Raw genomic sequence first — 20,450 nt, forward strand, 5'->3', positions numbered from 1 at the left:
AAACAAAGGCCTGAGGACACCATCCAACCTGGAACTGAGTGAGTAGTGTTTGGTCTGATGCTATTTTGAAAGCAAAGAAGAAGAAAAAAGGTACATTACAATGATATATTTTACTTTATGGTGACTGAATGCTAAGTTATGGCTGCCAGGCTTGCTAGGACAGTCCAGATACAACTTCAATTAGCACTGAGGTGTGACGTGAGAGGTGTTCGAGGCCTTTGGGCCCAACAATTGTCAGGAGTCTCTGGCAGCCTGCTCCACCCAAATCCAGAGACCTTTGAAGTCCCCTCCCGCTCGTCAGAGACCTTCCACTGGCATTTTCTACAAGAAATCTGCCTACAGAAATAAAAGCTTCTCCCATGTGGGTGTGACACCTACTCCCATTGCCTCTGCACTGCTGCTTGGATTCCACATGGTGATCTGCCCTGGCTTGTCTCCCCATGTCCGACCCCCCTCAGCTCCCAGCTGTGCCCTGGACACCATTTGTGAATTGATCGCCCCCCATCTAGCTTCAGAGTTTGTTCTGTTAGGTGACCTAAACTGGGATATGCTTAACACCCCGGCAGTCCTACAATCTAAGCTAGATGCCCTCAATCTCACACAAAACATCAAGGAACCCACCAGGTACAACCCTAAATCTGTAAACAAGGCCACCCTCATAGATGTCATCCTGACCAACTGGCCCTCCAAATACACCTCCGCTGGCTTCAACCAGGATCTCAGCGATCACTGCCTCATTGCCTGTATCCGCTACGGAGCCGCAGTCAAACGACCACCCCTCATCACTGTCAAACGCTCCCTAAAACACTTCTGTGAGCAGGCCTTTCTAATCGACCTGGCCCGGGTATCCTGGAAGGACATTGACCTCATCCCGTCAGTTGAGGATGCCTGGTCATTCTTTAAAAGTAACTTCCTCACAATTTTAGATAAGCATGCTCCGTTCATAAAATGCAGAACTAAGAACAGATATAGCCCTTGGTTCACTCTAGACCTGACTGCCGTCGACCAGCACAAAAACATCCTGTGGCGGACTGCAATAGCATCGAATAGTCCCGGCGATATGCAACTGTTCAGGGAAGTCAGGAACCAATACACGCAGTCAGTCAGGAAAGCTAAGGCCAGCTTCTTCAGGCAGAAATTTGCATCTTGTAGCTCCAACTCCAAAAAGTTCTGGGACACTGTGAAGTCCATGGAGAACAAAAGCACCTCCTCCCAGCTGCCCACTGCACTGAGGCTAGGTAACACGGTCACCACCGATAAATCCATGATTATCGAAAACTTCAACAAGCATTTCTCAACGGCTGGCCATGCCTTCCGCCTGGCTACTCCAACCTCGGCCAACAGCTCCGCCCCCCCCGCAGCTACTCGCCCAAGCCTCTCCAGTTTCTCCTTTACCCAAATCCAGATAGCAGATGTTCTGAAAGAGCTGCAAAACCTGGACCCGTACAAATCAGCTGGGCTTGACAATCTGGACCCTCTATTTCTGAAACTATCCGCCGCCATTGTCGCAACCCCTATTACCAGCCTGTTCAACCTCTCTTTCATATCGTCTGAGATCCCCAAGGATTGGAAAGCTGCCGCAGTAATCCCCCTCTTCAAAGGGGGAGACACCCTGGACCCAAACTGTTACAGACCTATATCCATCCTGCCCTGCCTATCTAAGGTCTTCGAAAGCCAAGTCAACAAACAGGTCACTGACCATCTCGAATCCCACCGTACCTTCTCCGCTGTGCAATCTGGTTTCCGAGCCATTCACGGGTGCTCCTCAGCCACGCTCAAGGTACTAAACGATATCATAACCGCCATCGATAAAAGACAGTACTGTGCAGCCGTCTTCATCGACCTTGCCAAGGCTTTCGACTCTGTCAATCACCATATTCTTATTGGCAGACTCAGTAGCCTCGGTTTTTCTGATGACTGCCTTGCCTGGTTCACCAACTACTTTGCAGACAGAGTTCAGTGTGTCAAATCGGAGGGCATGCTGTCCGGTCCTCTGGCAGTCTCTATGGGGGTGCCACAGGGTTAAATTCTCGGGCCGACTCTTTTCTCTGCATATATCAATGATGTTGCTCTTGCTGCGGGCGATTCCCTGATCCACCTCTACGCAGACGACACCATTCTATCTACTTCCGGCCCGTCCTTGGACACTGTGCTATCTAACCTCCAAACGAGCTTCAATGCCATACAACACTCCTTCCGTGGCCTCCAACTGCTCTTAAACGCTAGTAAATCCAAATGCATGCTTTTCAACCGTTCGCTGCCTGCACCCACACGCCTGACTAGCATCACCACCCTGGATGGTTCCGACCTTGAATATGTGGACATCTATAAGTACCTAGGTGTCTGGCTAGACTGTAAACTCTCCTTCCAGACTCATATCAAACATCTCCAATCAAATCTAGAGTCGGCTTTCTATTCCGCAACAAAGCCTCCTTCACTCACGCCGCCAAACTTACCCTAGTAAAACTGACTATCCTACCGATCCTCGACTTCGGCGATGTCATCTACAAAATTGCTTCCAACACTCTACTCAGCAAACTGGATGCAGTTTATCACAGTGCCATCCGTTTTGTCACTAAAGCACCTTATACCACCCACCACTGCAACCTGTATGCTCTAGTCGGCTGGCCCTCGCTACATATTCGTCGCCAGACCCACTGGCTCCAGGTCATCTACAAGTCCATGCTAGGTAAATCTCCGCCTTATCTCAGTTCACTGGTCACGATGGCAACACCCACCCGTAACACGCGCTCCAGCAGGTATATCTCACTGATCATCCCTAAAGCCAACACCTCATTTGGCCGCCTTTCGTTCCAGTTCTCTGCTGCCTGTGACTGGAACGAATTGCAAAAATCGCTGAAGTTGGAGACTTTTATCTCCCTCACCAACTTCAAACATCTGCTATCTGAGCAGCTAACCGATCGCTGCAGCTGTACATAGTCTATCGGTAAATAGCCCACCCATTTTTACCTACCTCATCCCCATACTGTTTTTATTTTTTTTATTTTCTGCTCTTTTGCACACCAATATCTCTACCTGTACATTACCATCTGATCATTTATCACTCCAGTGTTAATCTGCAAAATTGTAATTATTCACCTACCTCCTCATGCCTTTTGCACACAATGTATATAGACTCTCCTTTTTTCTACTGTATTATTGACTTGTTAATTGTTTACTCCATGTGTAACTCTGTGTTGTCTGTTTACACTGCTATGCTTTATCTTGGCCAGGTCGCAGTTGCAAATGAGAACTTGTTCTCAACTAGCCTACCTGGTTAAATAAAGGTGAAATAAAAAAATAAAATAAAATAAAACAGGTACCCTCACCACACTCCTCCCTCATTCCCGAGCTTTCGCTCGCCTCCAGCACACAAGTACTGTTGGGGTAAGTGACTCTGAACTTACAATGGCTAGCCCTAAGTCGTTTTCCTCTTTGGGCTAGGGGGCAGTATTTTGACGTCCGGATGAAAAGTGTGCCCAAAGTAAACTGCCTGTTACTCAGGCCCAGAAGCTAGCATATGCATATAATTGGTAGATTTGGATAGAAACCACTCTAAAGTTTCTACAACTGTTAAAAAATAATGTCTGTGAGTATAACAGAACTCATATGGCAGGCGAAACCCTGAGGACAAACCATCCCAAAAAACTGCAGTTTGCAGTTCCTATGGCTTCCACTAGATGTTAGCAGCCTTTAGAAAGAGTTTCAGGATTGTTTTTGGAAAAATGAGCTAGAATTTGTAGTTTTTCTAAGTGGCTCCCATTTTGGCTGTAGTGTTTTCATGCGCTGGGATGAGAGCGTGTTCTTTGTTGTTTATCTCCGGTAAAGACAATAACCATTCTCTGTTTTAAATTGTATCGTTTATTTACGTATTAGGGTACCTGAGGTTTGATTATAAACATTGCTTGACTTGTTTGGAAAAGTTTATTGGTAACGTCTGGGATTAATTTTGTATGCATTTTGAAGGAGGGAAACCGGTGGATTATTGAATGAACCGCGCCAGCGAAACTGAGTTTTTGGGGATATAAAGAAGGAATTTATTGAACAAAAGGACCATTTGTGATGTAGCTGGGACCATTTGGAGTGCCAACAGAAGAAGATCTTCAAAGGTAAGGCATTTATTATATCGCTATTTCTGACTTTCGTGGCGCACCTGCCTGGTATAAAAATGTTTTTCATGCTCTACCTCAGGTGAGCAATAGCTCGAGACTTCCTTAGATATTGTGCAACAGCTGTTATTTACTAAAAAATACATAGTCCGCCACCCCTTGTCTTACCAAACGCCGCTGTAGACAATACTATCTACCTAGAGAGTTTTCATCTGTATTTTCGTAGCTGTTTTACATACCACCACAGACTGAGGTTGGCACTAAGACAGTATTGAATGAGCAGTATCACGCTATAAGCAAACAAAAAAAATTGAAATTTTGATAAGACATATTCTTACTATTAAGTACTGAGTGAATGAGGTGCGTGCCTGAATGAATACCCCAACCAATTCTGTTTGAGCTACAACGTTATCTAGGGGTTCCGTCTACTACTGCCCATTGTAGTCTGGGACTACCAGCATGAGGTTTTATTGAGCATTAGGTGTTTTATATATATAGGAAGTTACATATGGTGCATAGGATGTAACGATAAAGTCTACGTGGTCTGAAAACCATTGATAATAGTACGAGGTTATTGTAGGCATTTAGGAATCGTTGAAGAATCACATGGAGTGGTGTGGATGTGAATACCTAAGCCCCAATGGCAATTGTCTGTAAGCATTAATGTTGATTTATAAAGTTATATAGGGATTCTGTATGTGGAGATATGAAATGAATGAATGGAACATGAATGGAACGTAAATGAGGAATTTGTGAAGATGAGTATAATGGGTTACTAGGGATTTGATAAAGTAACTATAGGAATTATAATATACAACTTGTACACCCACACATAGATGTACGTAAGTGGTGCAAAAAGTGAAGAGAAATGAATAGTAAAATGGGTTGCTAGATTTGATAAAGTAACAATGTGTTGGACAGAGCATGCAATCTATAGGGGACTGACAGACAGTGCCAGCCCTGTTATAGTGAAAGTTGATCCCAGAAAGTGACTCGTCTCGAGCTACCTTAAAAAAGGAAGCTCCCTCCGCTAGTCTGAATAAGAATCAATACATAATTTAATTAAGAAATACTGAGAGCAGTAAGCACACAGATCTGGCTAAAATGACCATGTCATCTTAAAACTATAAGCTATTCCTTATGTACAAATGGAATATTAGCAATGACACTGCACTACTGTTTTTGCAGTGTAACAATAAATCCATATAGATTATCTTCTGATCCAAAAAAGTGTCATGCACTGTCATGCAAAGACATTGGAAGTGTTGAGTTTGACTGGTCCGACCATATGACATTCAACTGAGTCACAAGAAGCACCTAGAGGCTTTACAACAAGCCGGTATATGAGTAATATTCTTCTTATTTGTACTTTACACAAAAAATGCTTCAAATCACAGGCTTTTACATGAATTAAGGGCATCAACAATTGTTACGAACAAGTAATAACAACAGCATTGATTTTCTGTTACAAATTTATTCATGAACACTGCAACATTTTTCTTTGTGAACGTAATACAGCTAAACCGATTGAGCAAGAACACATTTGTTCCTTATGAGTGGAGATAAACAAAAACATGAACAAACATGGGATTATATTTGAATTCAGAGCCGGTAAAGTGGAAAAATCTCCCATTCTGCCCTTGAACAAGACAGTTAACCATCAACAACAACTGCTCCCCGGGTGCTTATGACGTGGCCATTGATTAAGGCAGCCTCCCGCACCTCTCTGATTCTGAGGGGTTGGGTTAAATGCAGGAAAACACATTTCAGTTGAATGCATTGTTGTGCAACTGACTAGGTATTTCCTTTCCCTTCCCTTTTAAAAATAGGCATTAATATTGCTTCATATTATTTTTATATAAAAACAATTTGTTTGTGAATTACCTTAATGAACCAAATTGACAGTTTTTCTAGAAATTATTAGATTATTATGTATTGTTGTTTGATAGTCCTTGTCACGTTCGTCGTAACGATGAGACCAAGGCGCATCGTGATTGGAATACATTCCTCTTTTATTAACGAAGAACACTTAAACAAACTAACAAAACTAATGCACCATGAGTGCTGACATGCAACTACACATAGACAATAACCCACAAAACCAAACTGGAAAATGGCAACGTAAATAGGATCCCCAATCAGAGACAACAATAAACAGCTGCCTCTGATTGGGAACCAATTCAGGCCACCATAGACCTACAATAAACATAGACATGCCAAAACCCCATAGATCTACAAAACCCTAGACACACATACCCACCCTTGTCACACCCTGACCTGACCAAAATAATACATAAAACATAGATAACTAAGGTCAGGGCATGACAGTCCTTTTATCAAATTGTTGTTAAAACGATGTTTGAGTGAACCCTGAATACAGAAAATAAATAGTGAAGTCGTGAAAATAAAGCTCAATCTGACTGGGAATGATAAAAAAACTAAAAAAATATTTGCAAATATTGGATTGAAATATGCCAATGAGACTATCTCAATAAATATTTGCATATCCATTTTCAGGACACTGGATTAAGTCAGCCTAAGTATTTTGGTTTCATTTTGTTAAGATACTCCTGGGACTGGATTTACTCAGAGCAGATTTTTTATTGTACCTTTATTTAACCAGGTAGGCTAGTTGTGAGCAAGTTCTCATTTACAACTGCGACCTGGCCAAGATAAAGCAAAGCAGTGCGACACAAACAACAAGGAGTTACACATGGAATAAACAAACATACAGTCAATAACACAATAGGAAAAAAAGTCTAGATAGTGTGTGCAAATGAGGTAAGATTAGGGAGATAAGGCAATAAATAGGCCATAGTGGCGAAATAATTACAATTTAGCAATTAAACACTGGAGTGGTAGATGTGCAGAAGACGAATGTGCAAGTAGAGATACTGGGGTGCAAAGGAGAAAAAAAATAACAGTATGGGGATGAGGTAGTTGGATGGGCTATTTACAGATGTGCTATGAACAGTTGCAGTGATATGTGAGCTGCTCTGACAGCTGGTGCTTAAAGTTAGTGAGGGAGATATGAGTCTCCAGCTTCAGTGATTTTTGCAATTAGTTCCAGTCATTGGCCGCAGAGAACTGGAAGGAAAGGCGGCCAACGGAGGAATTGGCTTTGGGGGTGACCAGTGAAATATACCTGCTGGAGCACGTTCTACGGTTGGGTGCTGCTATAGTGACCAGTAAGCTGAGATAAGGCGGGGCTTTACCTAGCAAAGACTTATAGATGACCTGGAGCCAGTGGGTTTGGCGACAAATACGAAGCCAGCCAACGAGAGCATACAGGTCGCAGTGGTGGGTAGTATATGGGGCTTTGGTGACAAAATGGATGGCACTGTAGAGTGCTAGAGGCAGAGAGTGTTGGAGGCTATTTTGTAAATTACATCGCCGAAGTCAAGGATTCAAGTCAAGGAAGTCAGTTTTACGACGGTATGTTTGGCAGCGTGAGTGAATGATGCTTTGTTGCGAAATAGGAAGCAGATTCTAGATTTAATTTTCGAATGGAGATGCTTAATGTGAGAGTATCTCACATTATCTCTTCACAACAGTATCTCGGACCTGCCTGGTGTGTTCCTTGTTCTTTATGATGCTCTCTGCGCTTTTAACGGACCTCTGAGACTATCACAGTGCAGGTGCATTTATACGGAGACTTGATTACACACAGGTGGATTGTATTTATCATCATTAGTCATTTAGGTCAACATTGGATCATTCAGAGATCCTCACTGAACTTCTGGAGAGAGTTTGCTGCACTGAAAGTAAAGGGGCTGAATAATTTTGCACGCCCAATTTTTCAGTTTTTGCTTTGTTAAAAAAGTTTGAAATATCCAATAAATGTCGTTCCACTTCATGATTGTGTCCCACTTGTTGTTGATTCTTCACAAAAAAATACAGTTTTATATCTTTATGTTTGAAGCCTGAAATGTGGCAAAAGGTCGCAAAGTTCAAGGGGGCCGAATACTTTCGCAAGGCACTGTAGTTGGTGAAGCGGGCGAGGCAGTCATTTGAGAAACCAAGGCTGTAGAGTCTGCCGATAAGAATGTGGTGATTGACAGAGTCGAAGGCCTTGGCCAGGTAGATGAATACAGCTGCACAGTATTGTCTCTTATTGATGGAGGTTATGATATCGTTTAGGACCTTGAGCGTGGCTGAGGTGCATCCATGACCAGCTCGGAAACCAGATTGCATAGCGGAGAAGATACGGTGGGATTCGAAATGGTCGGTGATCTGTTTGTTAACTTGGCTTTCGAAGACCTTAGAAAGGCAGAGTAGAATAGATATAGGTCTGTAGCAGTTTGGGTCTTGAGTGTCTACCCCTTTTGAAGATGGGGATGACCGTGGCAGCTATCCAATCTTTGGGGATTTCAGACGATAGGAAAGAGGTTGAAGTAATAGGATAGTAATAGGGGTTGAAACAATTTAGGCTGATACTTTTAGAAAGAGAGGGTCCAGATTGTCTAGCCCTGCTGATTTGTAGGGGTCCAGATTTTGCAACTTTTCAGAAAATCAGCTATCTGGATTTGGGTGAAGGAGAAATGGGGAGGCTTGGGCAAGTTGCTGTGGGGGCAACAGGGCTGTTGACCAGGGTAGGGGTGGCTAGGTGGAAAGCATGGCCAGCTGTAGAAAAATGCTTATTGAAAAGTTGCATATCACGGTGGCTATTCGATGCTAATGCAGTACATTACAGGATGTTTTTGTGCTGGTCAAGGGCAGTCACATCTGAAGAGAACCAAGGGCTACATCTGTTCCTGGTTCTACATTTTTTGAATGGTGCATGCTTTAAGATTGTGAGGAAAGCACTTTTAAAGAATAACCAGGCATCTTCTACTGGTGGAATGAGGTCAATATCCTTCCAGGATACTTGGCCAGTTCGATTAGAAAGGCCTGCACACTGAAGTGTTTTAGGGAGCGTTTGACAGTGATGAGGGGTGGTCTTTTGACCGCAGACCAATTACGGACGCAAGCAATGAGGCAGTGATCGGTGAGATCCTGGTTGAAGACAGCAGAGGTGTATTTGGAGGGCAGGTTGGTTAGGATGATATCGATGAGGGTGCCTGTGTTTACGGATTTGGGGTTGTACCTGGTAGGTTCGTTGATAATTTGTGTGAGATTGAGGGCATCAAGCTTAGATTGTATGATGGCCGGGGTGTCCCAGCATGTTCCAGTTTATAGCAAGCGGCAACGGTGAGAGACTTGTTTGTGGAAAGGTAGATTTTTTAAAGTAGAAGCTCGAATTGTTTGGGCACAGACCCGGATAGTAAGACAGAACTCTATCTCTGCAGTAGATTGCAACTCCGCCGCCTTTGGCAGTTCTATCTTGTTGGAAAATGTTATTAGTTAGGGATGGAAATTTCAAGGGTTTTAGTGGCCTTCCTAAGCCAGGATTCAGACACGGCTAAGACACCCAGGTTGGCAGTGTGCTAAAGCAGTGAATAAAACAAACAAACTTGTGGATATGTAACGGATGTGAAACGCTAGCTTAGTTAGCGGTGGTGCACGCTAAATAGTGTTTCAATCGGTGACGTCACTTGCTCTGAGACCTTGAAGTAGTGGTTCCCCTTGCTCTGCAAGGGCTGAGGCTTTTGTGGAGCGATGGGTAACGATGCTTCGTGGGTGACTGTTGTTGATGTGTGCAGAGGGTCCCTGGTTCGCGCCCGGGTATGGGCGAGGGGACGGTCTAAAGTTATGCTGTTGACCCGGATCACTGGTTGCTGCGGAAAAAGGAGGAGGTCAAAAGGGGGGTGAGTGTAACGGATGTGAAACGCTAGCTCAGTTAGCGGTGGTGCACGCTAAATAGTGTTTCAATCAGTGAAGTCACTTGCTCTGAGACCTTGAAGTAGTGGTTCCCCTTGCTCTGCAAGGGCTGTGGCTTTTGTGGAGCGATGGGTAACGATGCTTTGTGGGTGACTGTTGTTGATGTGTGCAGAGGGTCCCTGGTTCGCGCCCGGGTATGGGCGAGGGGACGGTCTAAAGAGGTACTGTTACAGACACATGCTTTTTTCATATTTCTATCTGTAAAACACTGAAGACATTTTTTGCACGTTTAAAAAAAAAAGTTTTATCCATACTGAACAAAAATATAAACGCATCATGCAACAGTTTCACTCCTTTTACTGAGTTACAGATCATATCAGGAAATCTGTCAATTTGAGTAAATGTTTTAGAACAGAATCCATGGATTTCACATGACTGGGCAGGCAGTCTGAGGCAATTGCAAAAAGTTTTCCCCCACAAAAGGGCTTTCTTACAGACATCAATACTCCTCAGTTTCCTCAGCTGTCCGGGTGGCTGGTCTCAGACAAACCTGTAGGTGAAGAAGCCGGATGTGGAGGTCCTAGGCTGGCATGGTTACACTTGATCTGCAGTTGTGAGGTCGGTTGGACGTATTACCAAATTCTCTAAAATGAAGTTGGAGGTGGCTTATGGTAGAGAAATTAACATAAAATTATCTGGCAACAGCTCTGGTGGACATTCTTGCAGTCAGCAGGCAAATTGTGCGCCGTGGCATTGTGTTGTGTGACAAACCTGCACATTTTAGAGTGGCCTCTTATTGTCCCCAGCACAAGTGCACCTGTGTAATGATAATGCTGTTTAATCAGCTTCCTGATATCCCACACCTGGATGGATTATCTTGATTAAGCAGAAATGCTAACTAACAGGGATGTAACATTTTTGTGCATTCTAAACAGTGCTGGGATCATGAAACATGAGCTAAAGCAAAACTTTATACATTGCATTTATATTTTTGTTCAGTATAGATAAAAAAATGTACAACATATTAACAATTCCCTCTGGCCAAGTCTCGAGAATATATTGAAGGATAACCACACAAAATTGAGATAACGAGATGCAGTATTTCCGGTATTTGGGTTTTTGTCACTGGTAGTATGGACATATCAGGATTGGGCAAAGGCAGTGCTTAAACTGCTTTGCTTCGAGAGCTTTGCGCATGTTCTTCGCTTCGAGTGCTTAGTAGAAATGTGAGCTTTGGCTGAGAGTTTCCTTTTGCAAGGGTGGAGACTTCGCAAACCGCCGTAACTCTCAATTTCTAACAAAGTTAATCATGCAACTGACCAAATTACGTGACACTACTTTTTGGTTTACCCAGATTAAGTGCATCCAAACTCATAACAACAGTTGCAGTTGTGCTGTGGGTATGCTGCTGCTATTAAATCATGCGTTTCATGATATGGTACATGGGCCCTGTTCCAGTACTCATCAATTAATCATTCCTTCTTTCCTTAATTGAAGTGATCTGATCTGACATACTGGATTGGTGTAAGTAAGCTTTCCATTTCATAGCGTTCACCTATTATGTCACGTCAGATCTGTGATTCCTTCAAGGTTGGAAGGACGGAAGGAAGCATTTTCAGAGTATTCAAACAGGACCCATGGTGTTCTCTGGCAGAATGGCACATCATTGATTAGATATGAGGTGACATATGCAGTGTAACTAATTGGCAACTCAGCTGAGAGAGGCATTGGCATTTCCAGCCTCTGACACAATACTGTTGGTATAGGCTGTGGGAAGAGCTTTGTTATAGCTCCAGCCTACCCAGTTATTATTAATATTATGGCACTAGACAGAGGTATAATTTCACATCTGAATGTTTTTTTCCCCACGTAAGATGCTGTACTCATCTGAAGAGTTTTTTTGCATTAGTATTATGTACACTGCCTTATTTTGGTTCCTGTCAAGTGATTTCGTTCAGGTTAATCCATTTTAGTGATTTGCCTTTGTCACCACTGAGAATCACAATGACCACACACTGTGTAGCCACAGACATATCCTTCTAATGTAACCAGACTGTCTTTATCTGTATGCAGCTCTGTCTTGTTAAATTAAACCTTCCCGGCTGCTATATTTAAATGCATTTTGTAAAAACATTTTGTAACTCTTCCCTCTGGGAATTCTACCTTGCTGGAATCGATTGACAACATCTCTTTCACTCACACTTTCGCGCTCTCTCTTTCGCTCTCTCTCTTTCACTCTCCATATATATATATACAGTTGGGCAAAAAGTATTTAGTCAGCCACCAATTGTGCAAGTTCTCCCACTTAAAAAGATGAGAGAGGCCTGTAATTTTCATCATAGGTACACTTTAACTATGACAGACAAAATGAGAATTTTTTTTCCAGAAAATCACATTGTATGATTTTTTATGAATTTATTTGCAAATGATGGTGTAAAATAAGTATTTGGTCAATAACAAAAGTTTATCTCAATACTTTGTTATATACCCTTTGTTGGCAATGACAGAGGTCAAACATTTTCTGTAAGTCTTCACAAGGTTTTCACACACTGTTGCTGGTATTTTGGCCCATTCCTCCATGCAGATCTCCTCTAGAGCAGTGATGTTTTGGGGCTGTTGCTGGGCAACACAGACTTTCAACTCCCTCCAAAGATTTTCTATGGGGTTGAGATCTGGAGACTGGCTAGGCCACACCAGGACCTTGAAATGCTTCTTACGAAGCCACTCCTTCGTTGCCCGGGTGGTGTGTTTGGGATCATTGTCATGCTGAAAGACCCAGCCACGTTTCATCTTCAATGCCCTTGCTGATGGAAGGAGGTTTTCACTCAAAATCTCACGATACATGGCCCCATTCAGTCATCCTGGTCCCTTTGCAGAAAAACAGCCCCAAAGCATGATGTTTCCACCCGCATGCTTCACAGTAGGTATGGTGTTCTTTGGATGCAACTCAGCATTCTTTGTCCTCCAAACACGACGAGTTGAGTTTTTACCAAAAAGTTATATTTTGGTTTCATCTGACCATATGACATTCTCCCAATCTTCTTCTGGATCATCCAAATGCTCTCTAGCAAACTTCAGACGGGCCTGGACATGTACTTGCTTAAGCAGGGGGACACGTCTGGCACTGCAGGATTTGAGTCCCTGGCGGCGTAGTGTGTTACTGATGGTAGGCTTTGTTACTTTAGTCCCAGCTCTTTGCAGGTGATTCACTAGGTCTTGTGATCACTTTGACCCCACAGGGGGAGATCTTGCCCCATATCGAGGGAGATTATCATGGCCCCATTCATTCTTTCCTTTACACGGATCAGTCGTCCTGGTCCCTTTGCAGAAAAACAGCCCCAAAGCATCATGTTTCCACCCGCATGCTTCACAGTAGGTATGGTGTTCTTTGGATGCAACTCTGCATTCTTTGTCCTCCAAACACGACGAGTTGAGTTTTTACCAAGAAGTTATATTTTGGTTTCATCTGACCATATGACATTCTCCCAATCTTCTTCTGGATCATCCAAATGCTCTCTAGCAAACTTCAGACGGACCTGGACATGTACTGGCTTAAACAGGGGGACACATCTGGCACTGCAGGATTTGAGTCCCTGGTGGCGTAGTGTGTTACTGATGGTAGGCTTTGTTACTTTGGTCCCAGCTCTCTGCAGGTCATTCACTAGGTCCCCCCGTGTGGTTCTGGGATTTTTACTCACCGTTCTTGTGATCATTTTGACCCCACGAGTTAAGATCTTGTGTGGAGCCCCAGATCAAGGGAGATTGTCAGTGGACTTGTATGTCTTCCATTTCCTAATAATTGCTCCCACAGTTGATTTTTTCAAACCAAGCTGCTTACCTATTGCAGATTCAGTCTTCCCAGCGTGGTACAGGTCTACAATTATGTTTCTGGTATCCTTTGACAGCTCTTTGGTCTTGGCCATAGTGGAGTTTGGAGTGTGACTGGTTGAGGTTGTGGACAGGTTTCTTTTATACTGATAACAAGTTCAAACAGGTGCCATTAATACAGGTAACGAGTGGAGGACAGAGGAGATTCTTAAAGAAGAAGTTACAGGTTACAGAGAGCCAGAAATCTTGCTTGTTTGTAGGTGACCAAATACTTATTTTCCACCATAATTTGCAAATAAATTCATTAAAAATCCTACAATATGATTTTCTGGATTTTTCCCTAATTTTGTCTGTCATAGTTCAAGTGTACCTATGATGAAAATTACAGGCCTCTCTCATCTTTTTAAGTGGGAGAACTTGCACAATTTGTGGCTGACTAAATACTTTTTTGCCCCACTGTGTATATATATATATATAAAATATATTCAGACCCTTTGCTATGAGACCCGAAATTGAGCTCAGGTGCATCCTGTTTCCATTGATCATCCTTGAGATGTTTCTACAATGTGATTGGAGTCCATCTGTGGTAAATTCTATTGATTGGACATGATTTGGAAAGGTAGACACCTGTCTATATAAGGTCCCACAGTTGACAGTGCATGTCAGGACAAAAACTAAGCCATGAGGTCAAAGGTATTGTCCGTAGAGCTCCGAGACAGGATTGTGTCGAGGCACAGTTCTGGGGAAGCGCCAGCCAAGACAACTCACGAGTTGCTTCGGGATAAGTCTTTGAGTGGCCCAGCCAGAGCCCGGACATGAACCCCGATCGATCAAATGTCTTTGGAGAGACCTGAAAATAGCTGTGCAGCGACGCCCCCCATCCAACCTGACAGAGCTTGTGAGGATCTGCAGAGAAGAATGGGAGAAACTCCACAAATACCGGTGTGCCAAGCTTGAAGCTTCATACCCAAGAAGACTCGAGGCTGTAATCGCTGCCAAAGGGGATTCAACAAAGTACTTAAAGGGTCTGAATACATGCAAATGTGATGTTTTTTTTTTTCATTTTAAAGCCTTTGCAAAAATTCAAAAAATGTGTTTTTGCTTTGTCGTTAGGGTGTATTGTTTGTAGAATGTTGAGGGGGGAAAAAACTATTTAGTCAATTTTATAGTAATGCTGTAACATAAGAAAATGTGGAAAAAGTGAAGGGGTCTGAATACTTTCCGAATGCACTGTATATATACTGTGTGTACAAAACATTAGGAACACCTTCCTAACATTGAGTTGCACCCCCTTTTGACTCTACAACATGTTGAAAGCGTTCCACTGGGATGTTTGGCCCATATTGACTACAACGCTTTGGGTGGTAGACCATTCTTGATACACACAGGAAACTGTTGATCTTGAAAATCCCAGCAGCATTGGAGTTATTGACACATTCATACCGGTGTACCTGGCACCTACCATACCCCGTTCAAAGGCACTTAAATATTTTGTCTTGCCCATTCACCCTCTGAATGGCACGCACACACACACACACACAATCTATGTCTCAATTGTCTTAAGGCTTAAAAATGATTATTTAACCTGTCTTCGTCCCTTCATCTACACCAGTGGTCACCAACCTTTTCTGTGTCAAGATGTAAGCCGAGATCTACCGCTCAGATTGTTTTGAAACAGGACTTAAAAAACATAAGCCTGTCCTCCTGAGTGGCGCAGCGGTCTAAGGCGTTACTACAGACACAGGGTAAAATACTATTTTTTTTTAAATAACGTGCCTATGCAACATTAACCAATTAACAGTTCTGTAGAACATTTGTGCAGTAGGCTATAGGGCCAATACATTATCACTGCATATTGGCTATGCTTGGAATTGCCCTGCCATTGTTGTTCTTCTCAGACCATTTGGAAATTATATTTCTGGAAATGTGAAATTTTTGGAAATTATAATTACTGGTAATTGATCATTTGTTATATTACTTGTGAGGCACTGCTGAGTGAGCATAATCATTTGTTTTTTTAGAGACCGATGGCCTGCATCTGATGGTCAGTCTGAGAGGAGGGCGGGAGCAACGCTGAGGCTGCGTCGCACCGTCTCTCCACTCTCCCTCCGCTGAGAAAATCAAATCAAGTCAAATCAAATTGTATTTGTTGCATGCACATATTTTGCAGATGTTATTGCGCGTGTAGTGAAATGCTTGTGTTCCTAGCTCCAACAATGCTGTAATATCTAACTATACACAACAATACTCACAAATCTAAAAGTAAAATAATGGAATTAAGAAATATAGAATTATTAGGACGATCAATGTCGTATATATAAAAATTAGTTCCAGTCAAAAGTTTGGACATGGTTTTACTTTATTTTTACTATTTTCTACATTGTAGAATAGTGAATAAATCAAAACCATGAAATAACATTTTATATTATTCAAAGTACCACCCTTTGCCTTGATGACAGTTTGATTCACTCTTGGCATCCTCTAAACCAGCTTCACCTGGAATGCTTTTCCAACGGTCTTGAAGGAGTTCCCACATATGCTGAGCACTTGTTGGCTGCTTTTCCTTCGCTCTGCGGTCCAACTCATCCCAAACCATCTCAATTGGGTTGAGGTCGGAGGATTGTGGAGGCCAGGTCATCTGGTGCAGCATTCCATCACTCTCCTTGGTCAAATAGCCCTTACACAGCCTGGAGGTGTGTTGGGTCATTGTCAAATCAAATCAAATTGATTTACATAGCCCTTCTTACATCAGCTGATATCTCAAAGTGCTGTACAGAAACTCAGCCTAAAACACCAAACGGCAAGCAATGCAGATGTAGAAGCATGGTGGCTAGGAAAAACTCCCTAGAAAGGCCAAAACCTAGGAAGAAACCTAGAGAGGAACCAGGCTATGTGCGGTGGCCAGTCCTCTTCTGGCTGTGCCGTGTGGAGATTATAATAGAACATGGCCAAGATGTTCAAATGTTCATAAATGACCAGCATGGTCAAATAATAATAATCACAGTAGTTGTCGAGGGTGCAACAGGTCAGCACCTCAGGAGTAAATGTCAGTTGGCTTTTCATAGCCGATCATTGAGAGTATCTCTACCGCTCCTGCTGTCTCTAGAGAGTTGAAAACAGCAGGTCTGGGACAGGTACCATGTCCGGTGAACAGGTCAGGGTTCCATAGCCGCAGGCAGAACAGTTGAAACTGGAGGAGCAGCATGGCCAGGTGGACTGGGCACAGCAAGGGATCATCATGCCAGGTAGTCCTGAGGCATGGTCCATGGGCTCAGGTCCTCCGAGAGAGAGAAAGAAAGAAAGAGAGAATTAGAGAGAGCATACTTAAATTCACACAGGACACCGGATAAGACAGGAGAAATACTCCAGATATAACAGACTAACCCTAGCCCCCCGAAACAAACTACTGCAGCATAAATACTGGAGGCTGAGACAGGAGGGGTCAGAAGACACTGTGGCCCCATCCGATGATACCCCCGGACAGGGCCAAACAGGCAGGATATAACCCCACCCACTTTGCCAAAGCACAGCCGCCACACCACTAGAGGGATATCTTCAACCACCAACTTACCATCCTGAGACAAGGCAGAGTATAGCCCACAAAGATCTCTGCCACGGCACAACCCTCCTAGGGAGGGCATGGAAGAGCACCAGTAAGCCAGTGACTCGGCCCCTGTAATAGGGTTAGAGGCAGAGAATCCCAGTGGAGAGAGGGGAACCGGCCAGGCAGAGACAGCAAGGGTGGTTCATTGCTCCAGTGCCTTTCCGTTCACCTTCACACTCCTGGGCCAGACTACACTCAATCATAGGACCTACTGAAGAGATGAGTCTTCAATAAAGACTTAAAGGTTGAGACTGAGTCTGCGTCTCTCACATGGGTAGGCAGACCATTCCATAAAAATGGAGCTCTATCGGAGAAAGCCCTGCCTCCAGCTGTTTGCTTAGAAATTCTAGGGACAATTAGGAGGCCTGCATCTTCTGACCGTAGCGTACATGTAGGTATGTACGGCAGGACCAGATCGGAAAGATGGGTAGGAACAAGCCCATATAATGCTTTGTAGGTTAGCAGTAAAACCTTGAAATCAGCCCTAGCCTTAACAGGAAGCCAGTGTAGGGAGGCAAGCACTGGAGTAATATGACACATTTTTGGGGTTCTAGTCAGGATTTTAGCAGCCGTATTTAGCACAAACTGAAGTTTATTTAGTGCTTTATCCGGGTAGCCGGAAAGTAGAGCATTGCAGTAGTCTAACCTAGAAGTGACAAAAGCATGGATTCATTTTTCTGCATAATTTTCGGACAGAAAATGTCAGATTTTTGCAATGTTACGTAGAAGTAAAAAAGCTGTCCTTGAAACAGTCTTGATATGTTAGTCAAAAGAGAGATCAGGGTCCAGAGTAACGCCGAGGTCCTTCACAGTTTTATTTGAGACGACTGTACAACCATCAAGGTTAATTGTCAGACTCAACAGAAGATCTCTTTGTTTCTTGGAACCTAGAACAAGCATCTCTGTTTTGTCCAAGTTTAAAAGTAGAACATTTGCAGCCATCCACTTCCTTATGTCTGAAACACAGGCATCCAGCGAGGGCAATTTTGGGGCTTCACCATGTTTCATTGAAATGTACAGCTGTGTGTCATCTGCATAGCAGTGAAAGGTAACATTATGTTTTCGAATAACATCCCCAAGAGGTAAAATATATAGTGAAAACAATAGTGGTCCTAAAACGGAACCTTGAGGAACACCAACATGTACAGTTGATTTGTCAGAGGACAAACCATCCACAGAGACAAACTGACATCTTTCTGACAGATAAGATCTAAACCAGGCCAGAACTTGTCCGTGTAGACCAATTTGGGTTTCCAATCTCTCAAGAATGTGGTGATCGATGGTATCGAAAGCAGCACTAAGGTCTAGGAGCACGAGGACAGATGCAGAGCCTCGGTCTGACGCCATTAAAAGGTCATCACAAGTGCAGTCTCAGTGCTATGATGGGGTCTAAAACCAGACTGAAGCATTTCGTATACATTGTTTGTCTTCAGGACAGCAGTGAGTTGCTGCGCAACAGCTTTTTCTAAAATTTGACAGGAATGCGGTCAAGGTTTGGCTTTTTCAAGAGAGGCTTTATTACTGTCACTTTTAGTGAGTTTGGTACACATCAGGTGGATAGAGAGCCGTTTATTATGTTCAACATAGGAGGGCCAAGCACAGGAAGCAGATCTTTCAGTAGTTTAGTTGGAATAGGGTCCAGTATTAAATTTGAAGGTTTAGAGGCCATGATTATTTCATCAATGTGTCAAGAGATATAGTACTAAAACACTTGAGTGTCTCCCTTGATCCTAGGTCCTGGCAGAGTTGTGCAGACTCAAGACAAATGACTGTCATTTCTCTTTGCTTATTTTATCTGTTCTTGCCATAATATGGACTTGGTCTTTTACCAAATAGGGCTATGAGAGAATGCCAAGAGTTTGCAAAGCTGTCATCAACGCAAAGGGTGGCTACTTTGAAAATGTAAAATATATGTTGATTTGTTTAACACTTTTTTGGTTACTACATGGTTGCATATGTGTTATTTCATATTGTTGATGTCTTCACTATTATTCTACAATGTAGAAAATAGTACAAATAAAGAAAAGCCCTTGAATGAGTAGGTGTGTCCAATTTTTTACATTATAGCCTTATTCTAAAATGTATTAATTGGCAACCATTTCTAAAAACCTGTTTTTGCTTTGTCATCATGGGGTATTGTGTGTAGATTTATGAAGGAAAAAACATTCCTTCATAAATCTACACACAGTACCCCATAATGACAAAACAAAAACAGGTTTTTAGAAATTGTTGGCAATTTAGTAAAAATAAATAACGGAAATATCACATTTACGTAAGTATTCAGACCCTTTACTCAGTACTTTGGTGACGAACCTTTGGCAGCGATTACAGCCTCAAGTTTTCTTGGGTATGATGCTACAAGCTTGGCACATGTGTATTTGGGGAGTTTCTCCCATTCTTCTCTGCAGATCCTCTCAAGCTCTGTAAGGTTGGATCGGGAGTGTCGCTGGACAGCTACTTTCAGGTCTCTCCAGAGATGTTTGATCGGGTTCAAGTCCGGGCTCTGGTTGGGCCACTGAAGGACATTCAGAGACTTGTCCTGAAGCCACTCCTACGTTGTCTTGGCTGTGTGCTTAGGGTTGTTTTCCTATTGGAAGGTGAACCCAGTCTGAGGTCCTGAACGCTCTGGAGCAGGTTTTCATCAAGGATCGCTCTGTACTTTGCTCCCTTCATCTTTGCCTCGATGCTGACTAGTTTCCCAGTCCCGGTCGCTGAAAAACAACAATTGAATTTTCCTAGTTTTACTATCCTTTTGAGAACTTCTGGTCCCCACAAGGATAATAAAACCAGACACACACACACACACACAATATATTATGTAGTGCCTCCTACTTAATTCTTTGTGTGCCAAATGCATTTTCATTCAATCTTGATTCACTCTCGGCGGCAAATTGGCTGAAAACTAAATTCCGTCTGCGTTATCTTCAGAAGATGAGATTCCAATTTGATCTAGTGAATTTCTGACACTTACAAATTCCAAGTGATTTCACAACACTGTGCCATCTATCATTCTCGGTTGTGCTGTGGCCAGCAATTCTGTTCTATGAGTGGGGTTACAGGTTTGAGACTATTTATATTTAGGTATACATTTGCATATTTTTGCATCCAAACTTTGCCTGTGGTGTTCCCATGCCTATTACATAACTAAG

The sequence above is a fragment of the Oncorhynchus clarkii genome, chromosome 28, assembly GCF_045791955.1.
Source record: "Oncorhynchus clarkii lewisi isolate Uvic-CL-2024 chromosome 28, UVic_Ocla_1.0, whole genome shotgun sequence".
Taxonomy (NCBI): Eukaryota; Metazoa; Chordata; class Actinopteri; order Salmoniformes; family Salmonidae; genus Oncorhynchus; species Oncorhynchus clarkii.